Genomic DNA, 5,227 nt, shown 5'->3' on the forward strand with positions numbered 1-5,227 from the left:
TATTTTCTTAAATACATAGTATAAATGCAGTTAGTGTAATTAATATAATAAATACAGTAGGGGCGGAACCAAGGGGGGTTGGAGGGGGCTCGAGTTTCGGCAGACAGTCCGGGAATTAAGAATTTTTTTAGTAATAGCGTCTGGTAATATTTTAGAGAGAATTATATTGACTCTATGTAGTATTATTTTAATGTTTAAATATAGGATGCTTACTTCTATTTTAGAGGTCCTATGTTCAACTCCCTTCAACATCATTTTCTTTTAAAAAGTTTTTATTTATTTCAATTTTATTTTTCAATAATTATAAAAACATGTTACCATTATTAATTAATTTAGATGAACTTTTTATTTTTATTTTGATAACACCTTTGAATTCATGTTTAATATGTATTTACCATTAAAAAAACTAAACATATTTAATATTTATTTTTTATCATGTCTTTACCATAAAAAAAAGTAAACATATTTAATTTTCTATTAGTTCAATACTAGTTTCTAAAAAAAATGATAACATTTTTACAATTTTAATGCATTACATGCTAAAAAAACTTTGTTAGGTCTTAACGGACTGGACTTTAAAAATTTACTCTCAACTGTACAGTTAATTTCGATTTTTTTTACGTTTTGAAATTTTTACTGATATGTTTGAATCCCGAATGATTCCCCACTGAAATACAGTATATTTGTTTTTTTTTGAAAAGGAATAAATAGATTTTAAATATTAGAGAAAAAAAAATGAAAATCGGATAAGTTTGACAGATCAGATGAGGTGTGTCACTCTGTTGTTACACCTACAAATTCAAGACCTACCTCACTCGTTTGTATCGGAAGAAGTTTTGAGGGGTGTCTTCTCCGTCGTGCGATAGCCACCCCTCCATCTCGCCGAAGATCTGTGTAAACTTGCTGTGCTGTTGATAGATGCGATTGCGATTAAGTCGACGATCAACTGATAGTCATGAACCCATACAAAATCACCCGAAAATCCGGGTAAATCGAGGCAGCTACTTCTGGGTAAGTAAATCTGTGTACGTTTGCTTTATTGGATTTTATGTTTTAATCGGAATTCTGTGATCATTGCTATTTGGATATGGAAAATTGAAAATTAAAGAAGAGAACCTAGGTTAGGTTATTATTTGGCATGGTCCTTTATCTCAGAAACCTTTTAACACCCCAAAGTTAAGTCTTAATAAAACGCATCAGAAGGCTAAACAATCATTTCAGTCATTCCATCTCAGTGCTAGATGTTAGGAAGTAATTTTGGGCTCATTAAGGTGAAAAAAAGAGATTATATGATCCTCTGAATTTTGATGAGAGTGAATTTATAGATGAGCATTTGTGAATTCAGCGAGCCTGGCGATGTAAACAAGGTTTTCTCGTTCGGTGGAAGACTCCATGATCTGGAGACAATTAAGTGTGCAAGATCCAATTTCATGATAAGAAACTCGAAATCAGAAATAGTGATTCGTAAATTACACCCATGGCCGAGATTCAATGCGATTTTATCAGTTGCCGGAAAGTCTCCGGTGAAACAAAGTGTGCCATACCAAGAAGAATTGAAGTTTAGTGGCCACAATGTAAAAATGAGTATAATTCAGTGGCCATGGATGTAATTTACCCCTTATTTACATATATATCACCATTAGCTTAGATATTTGCTAATTTTCAAGTTCATTTACTTGTATAGTGAAATTAGCTTGACAAAATCTATACTTATTCACATTGGACAGGGCCAAGAGATGGTAAGACTGCAAATTCTCCTGAAATTGATAGGCTTATGACATATATGCCTCAGACCATCTGCATGAGAACCAGAAGATAGTTTCGCTCTTAATCCCCAAAATCACTTAAACTGGTAAGTTTATCATATAAACACAATCATGTGTGGATAGTTCCGCATGCATGTTATTTACATAAACTCAATTGTCAAACACTTTTGTGGACTATTAGCCGAGGAAAATGGCATTAATTATTTACAAAAATGATGCAGAGTTAATGAGGTCTTTTACCCTTATGGAAAATAAGGGCCATTTTCTTGCAACATTTTCTACGAAAATTGAAAAAGGCACTGAAGTGTTTAGTTGCAAAAAAAAATATTTAAAGAGAAAATTGGAAACTAGTTTGCCTAACCTTATATACTTAACTTAGAAGGTAGAAGTTTACTTTATTTTACTTAATTTGTTTGTTAGCCTGAAAATATTTAAAGAGAAAATTAGAAATTAGTTTGCCTAATCTAATTTGAAATTTGTATTATATATAAAAATGCAGAAGCAGAAGGTAGAAGTGGAGGGATGGAAAGAGAAGTAAATGGGAGTGAAACATTATTTGGGGAGGAGGAAATAAAAGAGATGGTTGGATACACTAGAGAAAGTGATTACATTGAAGTTAAGTATGGTTGTACCAGCAAAAGGTACGGTGACACCACTGCAACACTTCGAGTTTATGCGAACCGCCAATTTCTTCTCATCTCTGATTGCAGTGTCATTGCAGTTCCGCCTGTCTACGGACTAATTTTCTACTTCCTCTTGTCTTTTCTATTTTTCTTTCTGCTTTTCTGTCTATGATTGTTTGAGCATTGTATAAGTATATATTCAGGTATGCATTGTTAGTACTTGCAAATGTTTGTCCTCTTTCCTTCTCATTGCTCTTCACTATAGATAGCTAAATGATGTTTGAATTCTCATATATATTTCACTATCACATTGAAGTACTATTTGATTTTAATTGTTGTTTTTGAGTTGAATAAAATGTATTGTGTTATTATGGAAGATTAAAGCATAGAAATTATCACTAGCTGAGACCAAGGCTGCACAGGAATTTTGATTTCAAAGCGTTTTAAGTTTCCAAAATGTTTCGGAAGTCAAGATTTTCTGAAAACTTGTATGAAATGTTTCGGGTCATGATCTTTAATTTGTTTTTTTTATGAAATGTTTCGGGGTCATGATTCTTCAACCCATGCCCCTTCATTCTCATTCCTATTTGTTCAACATGGTTCCTAATAAGGTATTTCTACGAATTTTCAATGGGCGGCCCGGTCGCATTACGCGTCCCCGCTGAGCGAGGGTCCGGGGAGGGGTCCCACCACAAGGGTGTATTGGGGGCAAGTCTTCCCTTGCCAATTTAATTGGCAAGAGGCCGCTCCTAAGACTCGAACCCGTGACCTCTGGTCACACGACAACAACGTTTTTACCGTTGCGCCAAGGCTCGCCCTCTATTTCTACGAATTTTCAATAACTTGAATAAATGTTTTGCATATCTTTATCACGTTTTATGGTGATTTTTGGTGAAACAAGTTGCTTGGCAATGGATTTTGAGTGGTTTTTTTTTTTTTTTTTTTTTTTTTTTTTTTTTTTTTTTTTTGCAGCTAAGCAAGGATCTCAACCTTGAGCCAATGAACTTATGGAATCATCCAAGAGTTCAGAAACTGTGCCAATAGATGCAATGACATTGGTTGAAATGTTCCTAGATTCGGTAAGTAAGTGAGAATAGAATTAGCCCCAGTTCTCATTACATTATATATGCAAGGATTCAATTCAAAGGATTCAATTCAAGAAATTTCTTTTGATTATGCAGGGTAAATGGGTGGATCTCTTTCCAACAATTGTTACCAAAGCACGCATAATTCAAGTATTCCTAACTGGAAAATTAGGATACATGAAACTGGAACATTATGAAAACAAACGCGGTCAAATAGTGAACGTTTTGCTGTGCTATACATCCATAGATGTCAACGACATCAATAATCAAGGCGAGACTGCAATGGATCTGGCAGATAAACTCCAATATGGAGAGTTAGCATTCGAAGTCAAGGAAGGTCTTGCGGAGGGCAAGTGCAAAGTGTAAGGGGGGACTTTTCTTGTAATCATAATATGAAATGGGGAGAGAGTGACTCTTGTATAGCATGAAACATTGTAATAGTCATTGCGTATAAACCTCGACTTGGTATAAGAAACACTATAGGGTGAGTGACCTGTCACATTGGACTTGTCACTCACCCTATAGTGTTTCTTATACCAAGTCGAGGTTTATAAGCAACGACTATTACAATTTTTTATTGCTACATAAGAGTCGCTCTCTCCCCATAAGTGACATAAAGCACGGGGGAGAAAAGCCTTATTAGGATTATTAATAATAACTTCAGCTTCAATTTTGTATTAGTGTTATATGTTGATAATAGTAACTTCTTATGTCTTCTTACGTAGTTATTTTGCAACGATGTTAAATTTAAGACACTTCTTGATTGCTCGTGTTGGATATGGCTCATAATATTCAAGGGTTTATCCCGGAGCGGAGCGCATCGAGCAGAACGGAGCGGATGATTTAAATGAGTCTCACTTGAACAACTCTTTTATTCAACTCGAATCATTATCTTGGGCTTTACAGACCTTCCAAAATAAGTTTTTAATAAAGAAAGAATGCTTTTAACGAGAGAATTCAAATGATGTAGTTATTAGAATGAAAATCTAAAATGTGGTAATTATCTTATGAATAATTCTTCCAAAAGGGACAAAGTTCATCAATATCCGTAAGCTTTTCCTAATGTGAAAATCAATAGGAAGAATAGTATACAAATTTCCATAAAAACATCTGAACTTGAGGTCTTTCAGTTGATTTCCTATAAGTTCAGGGATAAAATAGATAATTGTAAGGGCTTCTGTTTATGACTATAAAACAAAACAAGCTAGAATGTTGTAATCTTTTGATCCGATTTCACTTAGATTTTTACAAAATTTCTAATATGCACCATAATAAATAAGAAGAATGTTATATTTCAAAAACAAAATCGGTTGCACACAATTACCTTGACATCTTTTTATTCCCGCGGCCATAATCACTTAGTATGGTGGGTCTGATTTCGTATGGATTTTCACAAAATTTCTAATCTGCTCCATAATAAATAAGAAAAATGTTATATTATACAAAAAGAATCAAATTAATTAGACGTATTAAAATTATACAAATATTATACTATACAAAAAGAATCAAATTTAATTAGACATTTAACATCCCAAATAATGGGACAATTGCGTCTGCCGGGAGTTGAACACAAGTCTATTGCTTGGAAGGCAATTATCCTAACCGTTGGACTACAAACGCTTGAATATTAGATTTCTACTTTTTATTTATATTATTTTAAAAATTCTCTATTTAGAACACCTTAACAACTTCAAACCAACATCTTATGTTTCATTTGTGTTCAAAATTCGTAATTTTTGTTATTTTAATCTGA

General features: G+C 33.4%; 1 long non-coding RNA gene across 1 annotated transcript; it reads left to right on the forward strand.

Moving 5' to 3' along the window:
• Window positions 1–773: 773 nt before the first annotated feature.
• Window positions 774–4,189, forward strand: LOC136227444 (uncharacterized). Its single transcript, XR_010688070.1, has 5 exons — window positions 774–1,011; window positions 1,728–1,852; window positions 2,266–2,407; window positions 3,362–3,468; window positions 3,571–4,189. It is a non-coding gene; the product is annotated as an uncharacterized lncRNA (long non-coding RNA).
• Window positions 4,190–5,227: the final 1,038 nt, after the last annotated feature.

Source organism: Euphorbia lathyris, chromosome 4 (assembly GCF_963576675.1).
Source record: "Euphorbia lathyris chromosome 4, ddEupLath1.1, whole genome shotgun sequence".
Classification (NCBI taxonomy): Eukaryota; Viridiplantae; Streptophyta; class Magnoliopsida; order Malpighiales; family Euphorbiaceae; genus Euphorbia; species Euphorbia lathyris.